This window comes from Oncorhynchus keta, chromosome 7 (assembly GCF_023373465.1).
Source record: "Oncorhynchus keta strain PuntledgeMale-10-30-2019 chromosome 7, Oket_V2, whole genome shotgun sequence".
Taxonomy (NCBI): domain Eukaryota; kingdom Metazoa; phylum Chordata; class Actinopteri; order Salmoniformes; family Salmonidae; genus Oncorhynchus; species Oncorhynchus keta.
This window is the reverse complement of record NC_068427.1, coordinates 42,239,852-42,264,185: the sequence shown is the minus strand read 5'-3', so window position 1 is coordinate 42,264,185 and position 24,334 is coordinate 42,239,852. Positions and strand designations below refer to the sequence as shown.

Genomic DNA, 24,334 nt, shown 5'->3' with positions numbered 1-24,334 from the left:
AACTTGCAGGTGCCTTGGTGAAATAGTGGGGTAACATCTCACAGCGAGAACTGGAAAATCTGGTGCAGTCCATGAGGAGATGCACTGCAGTACTTATTGCAGCTGGTGACCACACCAGATACTGACGGTTACTTTTGATTTTGACCCCCCCCCCGCCCCCCCTGTACAGGGACACATTAAATTTCTGTTAGTCACATGTCTGTGGAACTTGTTAAGTTTGCTGAAAATAAACGCAGTTGACAGTGAGAGGACATTTCATGTTTTGCTGAGTTTATATATACAGTGGCTTGCGAAAGTATTCACACCCTTGGCATTTTTATATTTTGTTGCATTAAACCTGGAATTCAAATGTATTTTTGGGGGGTTTGTATAATTTTATTTGCCTACAAATTTGAAGATGAAAAATGTTTTTTAATTGTGAAGCAAACAAGAAATAAGACAAAAAAATAACTTTAGCATGCATAACTATTCACTCCCCCAAAGTCAATACTTTCTGGAGACACCTTTTGCAGCAATTACAGCTGCACGTCTCTTGGGGTATGTGACTATAAGCTTGGCACATCTAGCCACTGGGATGTTTGCCCGTTCTTCAAGGCAAAACTGCTCCAGCTCCTTGAAGTTGAATGGGTTCTGCTGGTGTACAGCAATCTTTAAGTCATACCACAGATTCTCAATTGGATTGAGGTCTGGGCTTTGACTAGGCCATTCCAAGACATTTAAATGTTTCCCCTTAAACCACTCGAGTGTTGCTTTAGCAGTATGCTTAGAGTCATGTCCTGCTGGAAGGTGAACCTCCGTCCCAGTCTCAAATCTCTGGAAGACTGAAACAGGTTTCCTTCAAGAATTTCCCCTATTTAGCACCATCATCATTCCTTAAATTCTGACTAGTTTCCCAGTCCCTGCTGATGAATAACATCCCTACAGCATGATACTGCCACCACCATGCTTCACTGTGGGGATGGTATTCTCGGGGTGATGAGAGGTGTTAGGTTTGCGCCATACATAGCGTTTTCCTTGATGGCCAAAATGCTCAATTTTAGTCTCATCTGACCAGAGTACCTTCTTCCATATGTTTGGGGAGTCTCCCACATGCCTTTTGGCGAGCACCAATTTCTTCTGGACACTCTTCCGTAAAGCACAGCTTTGTGGAGTGTACGGCTTAAAGTGGTCCTATGGACAGATACTCCAATATCTGCTGTGGGGCTTTGCAGCTCCTTCAGGGTTATCGTTGGTCTCTTTGTTGCCTCTCTGATTAATGCCCTCCTTGCCTGATCTGTGAGTTTTGGTGGGCGGCCCTCTCTTGGCAGGTTTGTTGTGGTGCCATATTCTTTCCATTTTTTAATAATGGATTTAATGGTGCTCCGTGGGATGTTCAAAGTTTCTGATATTTTTTTATAACCCAACCCCAATCTGTACTGTTTGGCGAGCTCCTTGGCCTTCCTGGTGCCCCTTGCTTAGTGGTGTTGCAGACTCTGGGGCCTTTCAGAACAGGTGTATATGTACTGAGATCATGTGACAGATCATGTGCCACTTAGATTGCACACAGGTGGACTTTATTTACCTAATTATGTGACTTCTGAAGGTAGTTGGTTGCACCAGATCTTATTTAGGGGCTTTATAGCAAAGGGTGTGAATACATATTCACGCACCACTTTATTGTCTAAAAAAAATAATGTTTTAATTATTTGAAACAAGTATTTTTTTTCATTTCACTTCACCAATTTGGACTATGTTGTGTGTCCATTGCATGAAATCCAAATAACAATCGATTTAAATTACAGGTTGTAATGCAACAAAATAGGAAAAACGTCAAGGGGATGAATACTTCTGCAAGGCGCTGTATGAATAAAAATACAGCGCCTATAAAAATACCAGTAAATCAGCTCAAAGTGATTTTAATTTTGGTAATCTGTTCCCAAGTGTTCCCATTGCATAATAGAGACGTGATCATATACAAATGTAAGCAAGGTTTGAAATGCTTATGTTTTAGTCAAATGTTATATCTGTTTGCGCTTCTTGCGGTCAATTTGCAGTCTACAAATGATTTGTAATTATGTTCTGGGGGCCTCTTGAGTTGCGAAGCGGTCTAAGGCGCTGCATCGCTGTGCTTGACCCGGGTTTAATCCCAGGCTGTGTCACCGCTGGCTTTGCCCGATAGACCCATGAGGCAGTGCACAATTGGCCCAGCATCGTCCAGGTCAGTGGAGGGTTTAGCCGGCCGGGATTTCCTTGTCCCATTGCGCCATAGCGACTCCTTGTTGCCCGGCGCCTGCAAACTGACTTTGGTTCCCAGCTGGACAGTGTTTCCTCTAACACATTGGTGCGGCTTACTTCCGGGTTAAGCAAGCAGTGCGGCTTGGCAGGGTCATGTTTCGGAGGAGGCACGGCTCTCGACCCTCGCCTCTCTTGAGTCCGTAGGGGAGTTTCAGGGATGGGACAAGACTGTAACTACCAATTGGATATCACGGCTGAATCTTGTTGATGATCCCTGCTTTACATAATCAAATAATGATTTCCTTGTATATTTTATCTTTAAGTTTTGTATTGATGTTTTGTTCAGTTGTACCACTGACGAGGTATCCTACCTTTTCCTCTTTTATAAGCAATTCCCTTACCCATGGACTGTCCATCCATTCCAACCTGTCTCGCTCTCTCTCTCTCTTTCATTCTCACACTCTCTCTCGCTCTTTCATTCTCTCTTTCACTCTCTCTATGTTGCAGAGCTAAAACCATTAAGAACACAGTGTCAGTGAACCAGGAGCTGACAGCTGAGGAGTGGAAGAAGAAGTACGAGAAGGAGAAGACCAAAGGCCTGAAATACATGATCCAGAAACTGGAGACCGAGCTCAAAAGCTGGAGAAAAGGTAACAGAGAGAGAGAGAGAGCACACAAACGAAAGTGGAGTAGCTGTAGCAATTATGGTCTAACGAGACTAGAATTCTGATGAGTACATCTCGACTGCAAGGCATACACAGTAAATTATGATAATTTACGCAAACCAATTGAATATATTGTGAACCCAGTTACTCTACTGCACAATCTTCTCTGGGAGCATCAGAAACTGTTTCCACACATCTCCCACCTTCTTCTGTCCTATGAACGCTAAGTTCTTCACTGACAGTCAGAGGTCATGGGGTTGTAAGCTTTGTTTTCATTTGATGAAATTGTTTTAATGAAAGTCATATAGAAGATATGTGGATGACCCAGAGGGGTTTTGTTCATCCTGGCCACTGAACAAGTGTAGAATAGACTTCACTAATACGGTAGGATGGGGACTGGAGATGTTTTCCCAAACCACTCATCCGTTCACGCATTCTGTGTCCAGTTTTCTCATTTACTCACTGATTATTCCCCCTTCGCAAGCTTTGTTATTTCCAAATTAAATCCTTGCTAGAATAAATAGGTCGGTTGATGTTAGGATTTTAAGCAGCAGGCAATTTGTCATCTCAGTTTGGGCTGAGTTCTGTTCTGACCTGGATAGAGGTTTTCTGTCAAACAAACTGACATATTTAGTCTTGTTGTGTTTTCAACGACAGTATCTTCATCATGATATACTTTCTGGATGCTGGGTTTGTAGCCATGATCACGGCCCTCCTCCTTGCATCCTTTGATACAGTACTTTTGTATTTTTGATATTGAGGTTGATATAAATTAAACATATACACTACATCACCAAAAGTATGTGGTCACCTGCTGGTCGAATATCTCATTCCAAAATCATGGGAATTCATTTGGAGCTGGTCCCCCCTGTGCTGCTATAACAGCCTTCTCTCTTCTGGGAAGGCTTCCACTTGATGTTGGAACATTGCTGCAGGTACTTGCTTCCATTTAGTCACAAGAGCATTATTGAGGTCACTGATGTTGGGCGATTAGGCCTGGCTCGCCGTCGGTGTTCCAATTCCTCCCAAACGTGTTCGATGGGGTCAAGGTCAGGGCTTTCTGCAGGCCAGTCAAGTGCTTCCACACCGACAAACCATTTCTGTATGGACCTTGCTTTGTGGACTGGGGCATTGTCATGCTGAAACAGGAAAGGCCTTCACCAAACTGTTGCCACAAAGTTGGAAACAGAATCATTTAGAATGTCGTGTATGCTGTAGGGTTAATATTTCCCTTCACTGGAACTAAGGGGCCTTACCCGAACTATGTAAAACAGCCTCAGACCATTATTCCTCCTCCACCAAACTTTACAGTTGCCACTATGCATTGGGTCAGGTAGCGTTCTCCTGGCTTCCGCCAAACCCAGATTCGTTCGTCAGACTGCCAGATTGTGAAGCGTGATTCATCCCTCCAGAAATGCGTTCCCACTGCTCCTAGACGTTTCCACTTCACAATAACAGAACTTACAGTTCACCAGGGCAGAAATGTGAAAAACTGATTTGTTGGAAAGATGACAGTGCCACGTTGAAAGTCACTGAGCTCTTCAAAGAAAAATAATTCAGTAAGGCCATTCTACTGACAATGTTTGTCTATGGAGATTGCATGGCTGTGTGCTCGATTTTATACACCTATCAGCAACATCCGAATCCACTCATTTGAAAGGTTGTCCACATACTTTTATATATACAGTGTATCTCCAATTTGCATTGCAAAATAATGTATAATAATGAAAACAGATTGTTGATTCTCCCAAACGGGGGACACTATTTACCCCTTCCACATGGGAAGACCATTATGGTCAGAGTTCTCCATTGTGGAGGCTACACTCTTACAAAAAATTTTTTTTCCAAAAGGGTTATTTGGCTGTCCCCATAGGATAACCCTTTTTGGTTATACATTTAACTCAAAAGGGTTGTTTGGCTGTCCCCATAGGATAACCCTTTTTGGTTATACATTTAACTCAAAGGGGTTATTTGGCTTTCCCCATAGGATAACCCTTTTTGGTTCTACATTTAACTCAAAAGGGTTCGACCTGGAACCAAAAGGGAGGGAGTGTGGAGAGAGATGGAATGCCACATAACATTCTAGCTGTGTCATCCACCAGAGCACACTGCATTAGCTGATGGTGCAGATATTCAATCAATCCCTATACCAGTCTGCTGTTCCCACATGCTTCAAGAGGGCCACCATTGTTCCTGTTCCCAAGAAAGCTAAGGTAACTGAGCTAAACGACTACCGCCCCGTAGCACTCACTTCCGTCATCATGAAGTGCTTTGAGAGACTAGTCAAGGACCATATCACCTCCACCCTACCTGACACCCTAGACCCACTCCAATTTGCTTACCGCCCAAATAGGTCCACAGACGATGCAATCTCAACCACACTGCACACTGCCCTAACCCATCTGGACAAGAGGAATACCTATGTGAGAATGCTGTTCATCGACTACAGCTCGGCATTCAACACCATAGTAACCTCCAAGCTCGTCATTAAGATCCAGACCCTGGGTCTCGACCCCGCCCTGTGCAACTGGGTACTGGACTTCCTGACGGGCCGCCCCCAGGTGGTGAGGGTAGGTAACAACATCTCCTTCCCTCTGATCCTCAACACTGGGGCCCCACAAGGGTGCGTTCTGAGCCCGCTCCTGTACTCCCTGTTCACCCACGACTGCGTGGCCACGCACGCCTCCAACTCAATCATCAAGTTTGCGGACGACACAACAGTGGTAGGCTTGATTACCAACAACGACGAGACGGCCTACAGGGAGGAGGTGAGGGCCCTCGGAGTGTGATGTCAGGAAAATAACCTCACACTCAACGTCAACAAAACTAAGGAGATGATTGTGGACTTCAGGAAACAGCAGAGGGAACACCCCCCTATCCACATCGATGGAACAGTAGTGGAGAGGGTAGCAAGTTTTAAGTTCCTCGGCATACACATCACAGACAAACTGAATTGGTCCACTCACACAGACAGCATCGTGAAGAAGGCGCAGCAGTGCCTCTTCAACCTCAGGAGGCTGAAGAAATTTGGCTTGTCACCAAAAGCACTCACAAACTTCTACAGATGCACAATCGAGAGCATCCTGGCGGGCTGTATCACCGCCTGGTACGGCAACTGCTCCGCCCTCAACCGTAAGGCTCTCCAGAGGGTAGCGAGGACTGCACAACGCATCACCGGGGGCAAACTACCTGCCCTCCAGGACACCTACATCACCCGATGTTACAGGAAGGCCATAAAGATCATCAAGGACATCAACCACCCGAGCCACTGCCTGTTCACCCCGCTATCATCCAGAAGGCGAGGTCAGTACAGGGGCATCAAAGCTGGGACCGAGAGACTGAAAAACAGCTTCTATCTCAAGGCCATCAGACTGTTAAACAGCCACCACTAACATTGAGTGGCCGCTGCCAACACACTGACACTGACTCAACTCCAGCCACTTTAATAATGGGAATTGACGGGAATGATGTAAATATATCACTAGCCACTTTAAACAATGCTACCTTATATAATGTTACTTACCCTACATTATTCATCTCATATGCATACGTATATACTGTACTCTATATCATCGACTGCATCCTTATGTAATACAAGTATCACTAGCCACTTTAACTATGCCACTTTATGTATATACTGTACTCGATACCATCTACTGTATCTTGCCTATGCTGCTCTGTACCATCACTCATTCATATATGCTTATGTACATATTCTTTATCCCCTTACACTGTGTATAAGACAGTAGTTTAGGAATTGTTAGTTAGATTACTCGTTGGTTATTACTGCATTGTCGGAACTAGAAGCACAAGCATTTCGCTACACTCGCATTAACATCTGCTAACCATGTGTATGTTATTTTTTTTTTATTTGAGATGGACGGACTGTTGCCACAGTTACCCATCATTTCTGACTGAAAGTGTATTTTCGCACTCTCTCTCTGGGTGAGCTCAGCTAAGAAAACACATTCAGACACTGCATTGTAGATTAGACACAGCTACAGACACAGCTACATACAGACACAGCATATATAGACACCGGCACAGCTACAGACATCGACCCAACGACAGACACAGCTACAAAGACAGACACAGCTACATAGACAGCCACAGACAAGGGCACAGCTACAGACACAGCTACAGACACCACCGCAGCTACAGACACAGACACGGCTACAGTCACATCTACAAACACCGCTATAGCTACAGACAAAGCCACAGACACAACTACAAACACAGACACAGCTACATACACAGCTACAAACACAGCTACATACACAGACACCACTACACACACAGCTACAGACACTGACACAGCTACATACACAGCTACAGCTGCAGACACAGCTGCATACACAGACACAGTTACAGACAAAGCTACAGACACGGCTACATACACAGATAGTTACATCTACAGACACTGACACAGCTACAGACACAGACACCGCTACAGACACTCCTCCCCACTCTCTCTGTCCTCTCGTAACTCTTCCTCCCCACTCTCTCTGTCCTCTCGTAACTCTTCCTCCCCACTCTCTCTGTCCTCTCGTAACTCTTCCTCCCCAACTGTCCTCTCGTAACTCTTCCTCCCCACTCTCTCTGTCCTCTGTCCTCTCCTTCCTCCCCACTCTCTCTGTCCTCTCGTAACTCTTCCTCCCCACTCTCTCTGTCCTCTCGTACTCTTCCTCCCCACTCTCTCTGTCCTCTCGTAACTCTTCCTCCCCATCTCTCTGTCCTCTCGTAACTCTTCCTCCCCACTCTCTCTGTCCTCTCGTAACTCTTCCTCCCCACTCTCTCTGTCCTCTCGTACTCTTCCTCCCCACTCTCTCTGTCCTCTCGTAACTCTTCCTCCCCACTGTCTCTGTCCTCTCGTAACTCTTCCTCTGTCCCACTGTCTCTGTCCTCTGTCCTCTCGTAACTCTTCCTCCCCAACTCTTCTGTCCTCTCCTTCACTCTCTCTGTCCTCTCGTAACTCTTCCTCCCCACCTCCTTCCTCCCCACCTTCCTCCCCACTCTCTCTGTCCTCTCGTAACTCTTCCTCCCCACTCTCTCTGTCCTCTCCCTTCACTGTCTCTGTCTTCCTCCCCACTGTCTCTGTCTCTCGTAACTCTTCTCCCCACTCTCTCTGTCCTCTCGTAACTCTTCCTCCCCACTGTCTCTGTCCTCTCGTAACTCTTCCTCCCCACTGTCTCTGTCCTCTCGTAACTCTTCCTCCCCACTCTCTGTCCTCTCGTAACTCTTCCTCCCCACTGTCTCTGTCCTCTCGTAACTCTTCCTCCCCACTGTCTCTGTCCTCTCGTAACTCTTCCTCCCCACTCTCTCTGTCCTCTCGTAACTCTTCCTCCCCACTGTCTCTGTCCTCTCGTAACTCTTCCTCCCCACTCTCTCTGTCCTCTCGTAACTCTTCTCTTCCTCCCACTGTCTCTGTCCTCTCTCTTCCTCCCCACTCTCTCTGTCCTCTCGTAACTCTTCCTCCCCACTCTCTCTGTCCTCTCGTAACTCTTCCTCCCCACTCTCTCTGTCCTCTCGTAACTCTTCCTCCCCACTCTCTCTGTCCTCTCGTAACTCTTCCTCCCCACTCTCTCTGTCCTCTCGTAACTCTTCCTCCCCACTCTCTCTGTCCTTCCTCCCCACTAACTCTTCCTCCCCACTCTCTCTGTCCTCTCGTAACTCTTCCTCCCCACTCTCTCTGTCCTCTCGTAACTCTTCCTCCCCACTGTCTCTGTCCTCTCGTAACTCTTCCTCCCCTCTCTCTCCTCTGTCCCTCCCCACTGTCTCTCTCGTAACTCTTCCTCCCCACTGTCTCTGTCCTCTCGTAACTCTTCCTCCCCACTCTCTCTGTCCTCTCGTAACTCTTCCTCCCCACTGTCTCTGTCCTCTCGTCTCTTCCTCCCCACTCTCTCTGTCCTCTCGTAACTCTTCCTTCCTCCCCACTCTTCCTCCCCACTGTCTCTGTCCTCTCGTAACTCTTCCTCCCCACTCTCTCTGTCCTCTCGTAACTCTTCCTCCCCACTGTCTCTGTCCTCTCGTAACTCTTCCTCCCCACTCTCTCTGTCCTCTCGTAACTCTTCCTCCCCACTCTCTCTGTCCTCTCGTAACTCTTCCTCCCCACTCTCTCTGTCCTCTCGTAACTCTTCCTCCCCACTCTCTCTGTCCTCTCGTAACTCTTCCTCCCCACTCTCTCTGTCCTCTCGTAACTCTTCCTCCCCACTCTCTGTCCTCTCGTAACTCTTCCTCCCCACTCTCTCTGTCCTCTCGTAACTCTTCCTCCCCACTCTCTCTGTCCTCTCGTAACTCTTCCTCCCCTGTCTCTGTCCTCTCGTACTCTGTCCTCTCGTAACTCTTCCTCCCCACTCTCTCTGTCCTCTCGTAACTCTTCTCCACTCTCTGTCCTCTCGTAACTCTTCCTCCCCACTCTCTCTGTCCTCTCGTAACTTTTCCTCCCCACTCTCTCTGTCCTCTCGTAACTCTTCCTCCCCACTGTCTCTGTCCTCTCGTAACTCTTCCTCCCCACTCTCTCTGTCCTCTCGTAACTCTTCCTCCCCACTGTCTCTGTCCTCCCCACTGTCTCTTTTTTTCAATTTTCGCCTAAAATGACATACCCATATCTAACTGCCTGTAGCTCAGGACCTGAAGCAACGCTACGCATATTCTTGGTACTATTTGAAAGCAAACACTTTGAAGTTTGTGGAAATGTGAATGTAGGAGAATATAACACATGAGATCTGGTTGAAGAAAATACAAAGAAAAAACCAACCAGTCTTTTTCTACCACCATCTTTGAAATGCAAGAGAAAGGTCATAGTTATAGCCATCACTCTGGTTGTAATTCCGATAGTGTCCACAAGATGGCAGCAATGTATGTGCAACGTTTCAGATGGATAACTTGACAAATGTGTGAACAAGAATACTAAGTCCCCAGGTACATTTGGGCAAATCGTGAAGGGGACATTCGCATTCATATTCCCTTTTTTCTGCAAGAATTATCATCAAATCTGTATACTTGGATTTAGCTTTCCAAGTATTAGTAGCCAGATTATAAGTTCAACATTTGCAAAACAACCAGTTTTCATAACTTCATAACTCTGAATATTCTTATACGTTGTGTCCAAAAGGAAAAGGCATGCTGTCGCAAAAGGTTTGCACCTACATTTTGTGACTGAGGCGGGGTTTCGGCTATCTAGCTAGCTTTGTTTGACCCCGATTGGTGCTTATTTGACAAAAATACAGTCCTTCAAGTGATGGCCACCTCCGTCATCTACGTGCCATGAAGGCTTCGCTCTCTGACCAAATATGGTGTCCTATAGGATATACTACACCCCTAATGAAATAGTGAAGTCTTGTTACCTTCTAGGATATCTGAGGAATAGAGATGTGATTTGACTCGTTCAAACAACATTTAGGGTATGATTTTTACAGATTCCTTACTTTGCAAATTGAACGAGTGGAAATACAAAATAGATTGTGCATGCTATATGGACCTTTTTAGGACGTGAAAAATGATTTTATCTAACAAAATGACACTTCATGTTATCTCTGGGATCCTTTGGATGATAAATCAGTGCAGTATTTCAGAATGTAAGTACACATTTCACCTTCAGAGGTGAATTTATCAAACCTATCGCGTTGAAAAAAGTGTTTTGTTGTTAGGAGCTCTCCTCAAACAATAACATGTCATTTTTTTTCGCAGTAATAGCTACTGTAAAGTGGACAGTTCAGTTATATTAACAAGAATTTAAGCTTTCAGCCGATATAAGACACTTATATGTACCGACGTTTGTTGTTTCTCTAAAATCTGTGATCTTGACAACGCGCTGCATGATTTACAACTGTCCTGTTGACGGGACACCAATCCCTAAGAAGTTGCCTCATCACCTGTCACTTTATCCTGTAGAAATGTTAGTGGTTTGTGCTAGGATGTGTTGTATTTATAATAATAATAACTTTAATTGTATAGTGCTTTTCAATACAACTAAAAAATCATAAAAGACGGAATGGAAGGATCGTAGACACAGATGGCAGATATTATTCTCCTCTGAACTAGGTTTCTGTACAGTTTATTTAGTGCATTTTCTTTTAAGGATGTGTAGGCACATTTAGTGAGCTAAAATCTGTCAGTGCTGTCCCTGCTGTCCCTCTCCATAACCCACAATTTACAGGTTTGGTTGAGGTCCATCACTCTAACCACTGCTGCCCCCTCCGTCCCTCTCTCCTCCCTCCCCCTTCTCTCCCCCTTCCTCCCTCCCGCCTCTGTCATTCCATTTCTCCTCCCCGTCTCTCCTACCCCGCTCCAACCCTCCCTCCCTCCGTCTCAACCCTCCCTCCCTCCTTCTCCCCCTCCATCCCTCCCCCTCCCTCCGTCTCAACCCTCCCTCCCTCCTTCTCCCCCTCCATCCCTCCCCTCCCTCCTTCTCCCCCTCCATCCCTCCCCTCCCTCCGTCTCAACCCTCCCTCCCTCCGTCTCAACCCTCCCTCCCTCCTTCTCCCCCTGTCTCAACCCTCCCTCCTTCTGCCCCTCCATCCCTCCCTCCTTCTCCCCCTCCCTCCATCTCAACCCTCCCTCCTTCTGCCCCTCCATCCCTCCCTCTCCCTCCTTCTCCCCCTCCCTCCATCTCAACCCTCCCTCCTTCCTTCTGCCCCTCCATCCCTCCCCCTCCCTCCTTCTCCCCCTCCCTCCATCTCAACCCTCCCTCCCTCTGTCTCAACCCTCCCTCCTTCTCCCCCTCCCTCCATCTCAACCCTCCCTCCCTCCTTCTCCCCCTCCCTCCATCTCAACCCTCAACCCATGATCAACACCATAGCCCCGCCCCGTGTCCCGCTATTGGATGAGGAGAAGAGCCGATATGAGGGGCTCATCACCGACATATACCAGCAGCTGGATGACAAGGTGGGTGGGGCTAGGTAGGAACGGATGGAGCTTCCCTTTCTGAATGTTCCCAGTTTCCGATCATTCCAAGAGCACATATAGCAGGATGATTCCCTGGGGGATGAAGGTTCATGGTCACGGATGACTGGAAAGGGGCTGTGTCTGATGTTTTATAGATATAATTAACCACAGTTAATGTATTTAATCATATGCAAATACTATACAATAGCATACATGCATAATTCTGTGGAATTATATTAAATCTGTTTTAATCACCCAACCATTAATTTAATGAGGGAATATTCAAGTTTTTTTTTGCCCTAGGTCATAATGGTCTAACCAATTAACTGTTGGGAAAATGAACATATTGGTTTAAACACAAATCCCTCTCACAGTAACAGCCACAGCCCTGCATTAGCTAGCTGCCCCTCCAAAAAGTGAATTACAGAATCTTGGTAAATCCAAACATGAATGCAACATTTTTGTATTGAAACATATTTTTCTTCTTCGCTCCTATCTCAGGATGATGAGATCAACCAACACAGCCAAGGAGCAGATGATCGATCTAGATGAGGTGAGCTTATCCAACCCTATACAACACATCTCCTTCATCTAGATGAGGTGAGCTTATCCAACCCTATAGAACACATCTCCTTCATCTAGATGAGGTGATCTTATCCAACCCTATACAACACATCTCCTTCATCTAGATGAGGTGAGTCTTATCTAGATGAGGTGAGTTTATCAACCCTACACAACACATCTCCTTCATCTAGATGAGGTGAGTTTATCCAACCCTATACAACACATCTCCTTCATCTAGATGAGGTGAGTTTATCCAACCCTATACAACACATCTCCTTCATCTAGATGAGGTGAGCTTATCCAACCCTATAGAACACATCTCCTTCATCTAGATGAGGTGATCTTATCCAACCCTATACAACACATCTCCTTCATCTAGATGATGTGAGCTTATCCAACCCTATACAACACATCTCCTTCATCTAGATGAGGTGAGTTTATCCAACCCTACACATCTCCTTCATCTAGATGAGGTGAGTTTATCCAACCCTATACAACACATCTCCTTCATCTAGATGAGGTGAGTTTATCCAACCCTACACAACACATCTCCTTCATCTAGATGAGGTGAGTTTATCCAACCCTATACAACACATCTCCTTCATCTAGATGAGGTGATCTTATCCAACCCTATACAACACATCTCCTTCATCTAGATGAGGTGAGCTTATCCAACCCTACACAACACATCTCCTTCATCTAGATGAGGTGAGTTTATCAACCCTATACAACACATCTCCTTCATCTAGATGAGGTGATCTTATCCAACCCTATACAACACATCTCCTTCATCTAGATGAGGTGAGATGAGGTGAGTTTATCCAACCCTATACAACACATCTCCTTCATCTAGATGAGGTGAGCTTATCCAACCCTATACAACACATCTCCTTCATCTAGATGAGGTGAGTTTAACCCTACACACAACCCTATCTACAACACATCTCCTTCATCTAGATGAGGTGAGCTTATCCAACCCTATACAACACATCTCCTTCATCTAGATGAGGTGAGCTTATCCAACCCTATACAACACATCTCCTTCATCTAGATGAGGTGAGCTTATCCAACCCTATACAACACATCTCCTTCATCTAGATGAGGTGAGCTTATCCAACCCTATACAACACATCTCCTTCATCTAGATGAGGTGAGTTTATCCAACCCTATACAACACATCTCCTTCATCTAGATGAGGTGATCTTATCCAACCCTATAGAACACATCTCCTTCATCTAGATGAGGTGATCTTATCCAACCCTATACAACACATCTCCTTCATCTAGATGAGGTGAGCTTATCCAACCCTATACAGACACATCTCCTTCATCTAGATGAGGTGATCTTATCCAACCCTACACAACACATCTCCTTCATCTAGATGAGGTGAGTTTATCCAACCCTATACAACACATCTCCTTCATCTAGATGAGGTGAGTTTATCCAACCCTATACAACACATCTCCTTCATCTAGATGAGGTGAGCTTATCCAACCCTATACAACACATCTCCTTCATCTAGATGAGGTGAGTTTATCCAACCCTATACAACACATCTCCTTCATCTAGATGAGGTGAGCTTATCCAACCCTATACAACACATCTCCTTCATCTAGATGAGGTGAGTTTATCCAACCCTATACAACACATCTCCTTCATCTAGATGAGGTGAGCTTATCCAACCCTATACAACACATCTCCTTCATCTAGATGAGGTGAGCTTATCCAACCCTATACAACACATCTCCTTCATCTAGATGAGGTGAGCTTATCCAACCCTACACAACACATCTCCTTCATCTAGATGAGGTGAGCTTATCCAACTCTATACAACACATCTCCTTCATCTAGATGAGGTGAGCTTATCCAACCCTATACAACACATCTCCTTCATCTACATGGTATAACTTGATGAGATTCAAGGTTTTCATTCCATTTAATTAGGGCATTGAGCAAAGGCATACAGTGCATTCGGAAAGTATTGAGACCCCTTGAATTTTTTCCACATTTTGTTACTTTTACAGCCTTATTGTAAAAAAATCCCCATCAATCTACACACAATACACCATAATGACAAAGTCGAAAACAGGTTTTCAGAAATGTTTGCAAATGTGTAAAAAATAAATAAATAAAAAAACATCAGTATTCAGACCCTCGAAATTGAGCTCAGGTGCATCCTGTTTCTATTGATCATCCTTGAGATGTTACTACAACTTGTTTGGAGTCCTCCTGTGGTAAATTCAATTGATTTGAAATTATTTGGAAAGGCACACAGCTGTCCCACAGTTGACAGTGCAGGTCAGAGCAAAAACCAAGCCATGAGGTCGAAGGAATTGTCTGTAGAGCTCCGAGACAGGATTGTTTCGTGGCACAGATCTGGGGAAGGGTACCAAAAAATGTCTGCAGCATTGAAGGTCCCCAAGAATACCGTGGCCTCCATCATTCTTAAATGGAAGAAGTTTCAAACCACCAAGACTCTTCCTAGAGCTGGCCGACCAGCCAACCTGAGCAATCGGGGGAGAAGGGCCTTGGTCAGGGAGGTGACCAAGAACCCGATGGTCACTCTGACAGAGCTCCAGAGTTCATCTGTGGAGATGGGAGAAACTTCCAGAAGGACAACCATCTCTGCAGCACTCTACAAATCAGGCCTTTATGATAGAGTGGCCAGACAGAAGCCACTCCTCAGTAAAAGGCACATGACAGCCCACTTGAAGTTTTCCAAAAGGCACCTAAAGGACTCTCAGACCATGAGAAACAAGATTCTCTGCTCTGATGAAAACAAGATTGAACTCTTTGGCCTGAATGCCAAGCGTCACGTCTGGAGGAAACCTGGGACCATCTCTATGGTGAAGCATGGTGGTGGCAGCATCATGCTGTGGGGATGTTTTTCAGCGGCAGGGACTGGGAGACTAGTCAGGATCGAGGGAAAGGTGAACAGAGCAAAGTACAGAGAGATGAAAACCTGCTGCAGAGCACACAGGACCTCAGACTGGGGCGAAGGTTCACCTTCCAACAGGACAACAACCCTAAGCATACAGCCAAAACAATGCAGGAGTGGCTTCGGGACAAGTCTCTGAATGTCCTTGAGTGGCCCAGCCAGAGCCCGGACTTGAACCAGATCGAACATCTCTGGAGAGACCTGAAAATATCTGTGCAGCGACACTCCCCATCCAACCTGACTGAGCTTGAGAGGATCTGCAGAGAAGAATGGGAGAAACTCCCCAAATACAGGTGTGCCAAGCTTGTAGTGTCATACCCAAGAAGACTCTAGGCTGTAATCGCTGCCAAAGGTTCTTCAACAAAGTACTGAGTAAAGGGTCTGAATACTTATGAAAATGTGATATTTCAGTAGTTTCATTTAATACATTTTCCTTTGTCATTATGGGGTATTTTGTGTAGATTGATGAGATGAGGAGAAAAATATATTTAATACATTTTAGAATAAGGTTGTAACTTGACAAAATGTGGAAAACGTCAAGGGGTCTGAAAACTTTCCAAATGCACTGTCCATGTTTTTAGAGCGCAAAACCTTTTAGTTTGTGTTTATTGCCATCTAGTGGTCAGAATGTATCTACATTAGAGATACATCTGGTAGAGCTTTGTTTCTTCTGGCAAAGTGAAAGCTATGAACATGATGTAGTAGTAGAATTAGTCACTCAGTAAGCTGCCTACTCTGTGAGTGATATCAGATACAAGTGTTCTTTCCTTAATGTTTTTTTAAAGCAGTGCATACCTTTCCCAAATGACTGATGATTGGCTGAGAGAAATTGATGATACAAAGTTTTTTAATGCAGTGATTATTGTTCTTTAATGTTTTTTAAAGCAGTTATTACCTTTCCTTAATGGTTTTAATGCAGTGACTACCTTTCTTTAATGTTTTTTAAAGCAGTGATTACCTTTCCTTAATGGTTTTAATGCAGTGACTACCTTTCTTTAATGTTTTTTAAAGCAGTTATTACCTTTCCTTAATGGTTTTAATGCAGTGACTACCTTTCTTTAATGTTTTTTAAAGCAGTTATTACCTTTCCTTAATGGTTTTAATGCAGTGATTACCTTTCTTTAATGTTTTTTAAAGCAGTGATTACCTTTACTTAATGTTTTTAAAGCAGTGATTACCTTTACTTAATGTTTTTAAAGCAGTGATTACCTTTACTTAATGTTTTTAATGCAGTGATTACCTTTACTTAATGTTTTTTAAAGCAGTGATTACCTGCAGCAGGTATAGAAAGTGATTTGAATGAGAACATTTCCATGGTAACACATCTATTACTCTCAGTTGGCAAATAGTCAAGGTATTGAAAGCTGGAGCAGGGCACGATCTAACTGCTGAGAGAAACAATAGCTTTTCAGCTATTCTGCATCTTGTCCTCCTGTAAAGTGCTTTCTTTTCGAGATGTGGATTTCTAAAACCTGTTCTTGTGCCAGAGACTATAAGATGCTGGTATTCTGGTGTTATGTTGGGGAGTCTAAGCACATTGCTGGGAGATTAGTGTTTGTTTTATTTCAGCAGAATGTGTCTGTGCATGTATTCACATGTGTATTCACCTGTATGTGTTCACCTGTATGTGTTCGCCTGTATGTGTTCACATGTGTGTTCACCTGTATGTGTTCACATGTGTATTCACCTGTATGTGTTCACCTGTATGTATTCGCCTGTATGTATTCACCTGTATGTATTCACCTGTGTGTGTTCGCCTGTATGTATTCACCTGTATGTGTTCACATGTGTATTCACCTGTATGTGTTCACCTGTGTGTATTCACCTGTATGTGTTCACCTGTATGTGTTCACCTGTATGTGTTCACCTGTATGTGTTCACCTGTATGTGTTCACCTGTATGTGTTCACCTGTGTGTGTTCACCTGTATGTGTTCACCTGTATGTGTTCACCTGTATGTGTTCACCTGTATGTGTTCACCTGTATGTGTTCACCTGTATGTGTTCGCCTGTATGTGTTCACCTGTATGTGTTCACCTGTATGTATTCACCTGTATGTGTATTCACCTGTATGTGTTCACCTGTATGTGTTCACCTGTATGTATTCACCTGTATGTATTCACCTGTATGTATTCACCTGTATGTGTTCACCTGTATGTGTATTCACCTGTATGTGTTCACCTGTATGTGTTCACCTGTATGTATTCACCTGTATGTATTCACCTGTATGTGTTCACCTGTATGTGTTCACCTGTATGTATTCACCTGTATGTGTTCACCTGTATGTGTTCACCTGTATGTATTCACCTGTATGTGTTCACCTGTATGTGTTCACCTGTATGTATTCACCTGTATGTATTCACCTGTATGTATTCACCTGTATGTGTTCACCTGTATGTGTTCACCTGTATGTGTTCACCTGTATGTATTCACCTGTATGTGTTCACCTGTATGTATTCACCTGTATGTGTTCACCTGTATGTATTCACCTGTATGTATTCACCTGTATGTATTCACCTGTATGTATTCACCTGTATGTGTTCACCTGTATGTATTCACCTGTATGTGTTCACCTGTATGTGTTCACCTGTATGTATTCACCTGTATGTATTCACCTGTATGTGTTCACCTGTATGTGTTCACCTGTATGTGTTCACCTGTATGTGTATTCACCTGTATGTGTTCACCTGTATGTGTTCACCTGTATGTATTCACCTGTATGTGTTCACCTGTATGTGTTCACCTGTATGTGTTCACCTGTATGTGTTCACCTGTATGTGTTCACCTGTATGTGTTCACCTGTATGTATTCACCTGTATGTATTCACCTGTATGTATTCACCTGTATGTGTTCACCTGTATGTGTTCACCTGTATGTGTTCACCTGTATGTATTCACCTGTATGTATTCACCTGTATGTGTTCACCTGTATGTGTTCACCTGTATGTGTTCACCTGTATGTGTATTCACCTGTATGTGTTCACCTGTATGTGTTCACCTGTATGTATTCACCTGTATGTATTCACCTGTATGTGTTCACCTGTATGTGTTCACCTGTATGTGTTCACCTGTATGTGTTCACCTGTATGTGTTCACCTGTATGTATTCACCTGTATGTATTCACCTGTATGTATTCACCTGTATGTGTTCACCTGTATGTATTCACCTGTATGTATTCACCTGTATGTATTCACCTGTATGTATTCACCTGTATGTATTCACCTGTATGTGTTCACCTGTATGTGTTCACCTGTATGTGTTCACCTGTATGTGTTCACCTGTATGTGTTCACATGTGTATTCACCTGTATGTGTTCACCTGTATGTGTTCACCTGTATGTGTTCACCTGTATGTGTTCACCTGTATGTGTTCACATGTGTATTCACCTGTATGTGTTCACCTGTATGTGTTCACCTGTGTGTATTCACCTGTATGTGTTCACCTGTATGTGTTCACCTGTATGTGTTCACCTGTATGTGTTCACCTGTATGTGTTCACCTGTATGTGTTCACCTGTATGTGTTCACCTGTATGTGTTCACCTGTATGTATTCACCTGTATGTATTCACCTGTATGTATTCACCTGTATGTGTTCACCTGTATGTGTTCACCTGTATGTGTTCACCTGTATGTATTCACCTGTATGTGTTCACCTGTATGTATTCACCTGTATGTATTCACCTGTATGTATTCACCTGTATGTGTTCACCTGTATGTGTTCACCTGTATGTGTTCACCTGTATGTGTTCACCTGTATGTGTTCACCTGTATGTATTCACCTGTATGTGTTCACCTGTATGTATTCACCTGTATGTGTTCACCTGTATGTGTTCACCTGTATGTGTTCACCTGTATGTATTCACCTGTATGTGCATTCACCTGTATGTGTTCGCCTGTATGTATTCACCTGTATGTATTCACCTGTATGTGTTCACCTGTATGTGTATTCACCTGTATGTGTATTCACCTGTATGTGTTCACCTGTATGTGTTCACATGTGTATTCACCTGTATGTGTATTCACCTGTATGTATTCACCTGTATGTGTTCACCTGTATGTGTTCACCTGTATGTGTTCACCTGTATGTGTTCACCTGTATGTATTCACCTGTATGTATTCACCTGTATGTGTTCACCTGTATGTGTTCACCTGTATGTGTTCACCTGTATGTGTTCACCTGTATGTGTTCACCTGTATGTATTCACCTGTATGTGTTCACCTGTATGTGTTCACCTGTATGTGTTCACCTGTATGTGTTCACCTGTATGTGTTCACCTGTATGTATTCACCTGTATGTGTTCACCTGTATGTGTTCACCTGTATGTGTTCACCTGTATGTATTCACCTGTATGTGTTCACCTGTATGTGTTCACCTGTATGTGTTCACCTGTATGTGTTCACCTGTATGTATTCACCTGTATGTGTTCACCTGTATGTGTTCACCTGTATGTGTTCACCTGTATGTGTTCACCTGTATGTATTCACCTGTATGTGTTCACCTGTATGTGTTCACCTGTATGTGTTCACCTGTATGTGTTCACCTGTATGTGTTCACCTGTATGTATTCACCTGTATGTGTTCACCTGTATGTGTTCACCTGTATGTATTCACCTGTATGTGTTCACCTGTATGTATTCACCTGTATGTATTCACCTGTATGTGTTCACCTGTATGTGTTCACCTGTATGTATTCACCTGTATGTGTTCACCTGTATGTGTTCACCTGTATGTATTCACCTGTATGTGTTCACCTGTATGTGTTCACCTGTATGTGTTCACCTGTATGTGTTCACCTGTATGTGTTCACCTGTATGTATTCACCTGTATGTGTTCACCTGTATGTATTCACCTGTATGTGTTCACCTGTATGTGTTCACCTGTATGTGTTCACCTGTATGTGTTCACCTGTATGTATTCACCTGTATGTATTCACCTGTATGTGTTCACCTGTATGTATTCACCTGTATGTATTCACCTGTATGTGTTCACCTGTATGTATTCACCTGTATGTATTCACCTGTATGTGTTCACCTGTATGTGTTCACCTGTATGTGTTCACCTGTATGTGTTCACATGTATGTATTCACCTGTATGTGTTCACCTGTATGTGTTTCACCTGTATGTGTTCACCTGTATGTGTTCACCTGTATGTGTTCACCTGTATGTTCACCTGTATGTGTTCACCTGTATGTGTATTCACCTGTATGTGTTCACCTGTATGTGTTCACCTGTATGTGTTCACCTGTATGTATTCACCTGTATGTATTCACCTGTATGTATTCACCTGTATGTATTCACCTGTATGTGTTCACCTGTGTGTTCACCTGTATGTATTCACCTGTATGTATTCACCTGTATGTATTCACCTGTATGTGTTCACCTGTATGTGTTCACCTGTATGTGTTCACCTGTATGTGTTCACCTGTATGTATTCACCTGTATGTATTCACCTGTATGTGTTCACCTGTATGTGTTCACCTGTATGTATTCACCTGTATGTATTCACCTGTATGTGTTCACCTGTATGTGTTCACCTGTATGTGTTCACCTGTATGTGTTCACCTGTATGTGTTCACCTGTATGTGTTCACCTGTATGTGTTCACCTGTATGTGTTCACCTGTATGTGTTCACATGTGTATTCACCTGTATGTGTTCACCTGTATGTGTTCACCTGTATGTATTCACCTGTATGTGTTCACCTGTATGTGTTCACCTGTATGTATTCACCTGTATGTGTTCACCTGTATGTATTCACCTGTATGTATTCACCTGTATGTATTCACCTGTATGTATTCACCTGTATGTGTTCACCTGTATGTGTTCACCTGTATGTGTTCACCTGTATGTATTCACCTGTATGTGTTCACCTGTATGTATTCACCTGTATGTGTTCACCTGTATGTGTTCACCTGTATGTGTTCACCTGTATGTGTTCACCTGTATGTATTCACCTGTATGTATTCACCTGTATGTGTTCACCTGTATGTGTTCACCTGTATGTGTTCACCTGTATGTGTTCACCTGTATGTGTTCACCTGTATGTATTCACCTGTATGTATTCACCTGTATGTGTTCACCTGTATGTGTTCACCTGTATGTGTTCACCTGTATGTGTTCACCTGTATGTGTTCACCTGTATGTGTTCACCTGTATGTATTCACCTGTATGTATTCACCTGTATGTGTTCACCTGTATGTGTATTCACCTGTATGTGTTCACCTGTATGTGTTCACCTGTATGTGTTCACCTGTATGTATTCACCTGTATGTATTCACCTGTGTGTATTCACCTGTGTGTGTTCACCTGTGTGTGTTCACCTGTATGTGTTCACCTGTATGTGTTCACCTGTATGTGTTCACCTGTATGTGTTCACCTGTATGTGTTCACATGTGTATTCACCTGTGTGTGTTCACCTGTATGTGTTCACCTGTATGTATTCACCTGTATGTGTTCACCTGTATGTGTTCACCTGTATGTGTTCACCTGTATGTGTTCACCTGTATGTATTCACCTGTATGTATTCACCTGTATGTGTATTCACCTGTATGTGTTCACCTGTATGTGTTCACATGTGTATTCACCTGTATGTGTATTCACCTGTATGTGTATTCACCTGTATGTGTTCACCTGTATGTGTTCACCTGTATGTGTTCACCTGTATGTATTCACCTGTATGTATTCACCTGTATGTGTTCACCTGTATGTGTTCACCTGTATGTGTTCACCTGTATGTGTTCACCTGTATGTATTCACCTGTATGTGTTCACCTGTATGTATTCACCTGTATGTGTTCACCTGTATGTGTTCACCTGTATGTATTCACCTGTATGTGTTCACCTGTATGTGTTCACCTGTATGTGTTCACCTGTATGTATTCACCTGTATGTATTCACCTGTATGTATTCACCTGTATGTGTTCACCTGTATGTATTCACCTGTATGTATTCACCTGTATGTATTCACCTGTATGTGTTCACCTGTATGTATTCACCTGTATGTATTCACCTGTATGTATTCACCTGTATGTATTCACCTGTATGTATTCACCTGTATGTATTCACCTGTATGTATTCACCTGTATGTATTCACCTGTATGTGTTCACCTGTATGTGTTCACCTGTATGTGTTCACCTGTATGTGTTCACCTGTATGTGTTCACCTGTATGTGTTCACCTGTATGTGTTCACATGTGTATTCACCTGTATGTGTTCACCTGTATGTGTATTCACCTGTATGTGTTCACCTGTATGTGTTCACCTGTATGTGTTCACCTGTATGTGTTCACCTGTATGTATTCACCTGTATGTGTTCACCTGTATGTGTTCACCTGTATGTGTTCACCTGTATGTATTCACCTGTATGTATTCACCTGTATGTGTTCACCTGTATGTGTATTCACCTGTGTGTATTCACCTGTATGTGTATTCACCTGTATGTGTATTCACCTGTATGTGTATTCACCTGTATGTGTTCACCTGTATGTGTTCACATGTGTATTCACCTGTATGTGTATTCACCTGTATGTATTCACCTGTATGTGTTCACCTGTATGTGTTCACCTGTATGTGTTCGCCTGTATGTATTCACCTGTATGTATTCACCTGTATGTGTTCACCTGTATGTGTTCACCTGTATGTGTTCACCTGTATGTGTTCACCTGTATGTATTCACCTGTATGTATTCACCTGTATGTGTTCACCTGTATGTGTTCACCTGTATGTGTTCACCTGTATGTGTTCACCTGTATGTGTTCGCCTGTATGTGTTCACCTGTATGTGTTCACCTGTATGTGTATTCACCTGTATGTGTATTCACCTGTATGTGTTCACCTGTATGTGTTCACCTGTATGTGTTCACCTGTATGTGTTCACCTGTATGTGTTCACCTGTATGTGTTCACCTGTATTTGTTCGCCTGTATGTATTCACCTGTATGTGTTCGCCTGTATGTGTTCACCTGTATGTGTTCACATGTGTATTCACATGTGTATTCACCTGTATGTGTTCACCTGTATGTGTTCACATGTGTATTCACCTGTATGTGTTCACCTGTATGTGTTCACCTGTATGTGTTCACCTGTATGTGTATTCACCTGTATGTGTATTCACCTGTATGTATTCACCTGTATGTATTCACCTGTATGTGTTCACCTGTATGTATTCACCTGTATGTATTCACCTGTATGTGTTCACCTGTATGTGTTCACCTGTATGTGTTCACCTGTATGTGTTCACCTGTATGTATTCACCTGTATGTATTCACATGTATGTGTTCACATGTATGTGTTCACATGTATGTGTTCACATGTATGTGTTCACATGTATGTGTTCACCTGTATGTGTTCACCTGTATGTGTTCACCTGTATGTATTCACCTGTATGTGTTCACATGTGTATTCACCTGTATGTGTTCACCTGTGTGTATTCACCTGTGTGTATTCACCTGTATGTGTTCACCTGTATGTGTTCACCTGTATGTGTTCACCTGTATGTGTTCACCTGTATGTGTTCACCTGTATGTGTTCACCTGTATGTGTTCACCTGTATGTATTCACCTGTATGTGTTCACCTGTATGTGTTCACATGTGTATTCACCTGTATGTGTTCACCTGTATGTGTTCACCTGTATGTGTTCACCTGTATGTATTCACCTGTATGTGTTCACCTGTATGTGTTCACCTGTATGTGTTCACCTGTATGTATTCACCTGTATGTGTTCACCTGTATGTGTTCACCTGTATGTGTTCACCTGTATGTGTTCACCTGTATGTATTCACCTGTATGTATTCACCTGTATGTATTCACCTGTATGTGTTCACCTGTATGTGTTCACCTGTATGTGTTCACCTGTGTATTCACCTGTATGTGTTCACCTGTGTGTATTCACCTGTATGTGTTCACCTGTATGTATTCACCTGTATGTATTCACCTGTATGTGTTCACCTGTATGTGTTCACCTGTATGTGCTCACCTGTATGTGTTCACCTGTATGTGTTCACATGTGTATTCACCTGTATGTGTATTCACCTGTATGTGTTCACCTGTATGTATTCACCTGTATGTGTTCACCTG

At 43.5% G+C, this 24,334-nt stretch overlaps 1 protein-coding gene across 1 annotated transcript in view; it reads left to right on the top strand.

Annotated features, from left to right (window-relative positions):
• Nucleotides 1–24,334, top strand: part of LOC118386534 (serine-rich adhesin for platelets-like) — a 42,286-nt gene that overhangs the window by 6,773 nt on the left and 11,179 nt on the right. Inside the window, exons 6-8 of the mRNA XM_052521806.1 lie at nt 2,722–2,864; nt 11,680–11,765; nt 12,267–12,318. The gene's annotated coding sequence lies outside the window, so the exon portion shown is untranslated. The remainder of the gene's footprint in view (nt 1–2,721; nt 2,865–11,679; nt 11,766–12,266; nt 12,319–24,334) is intronic.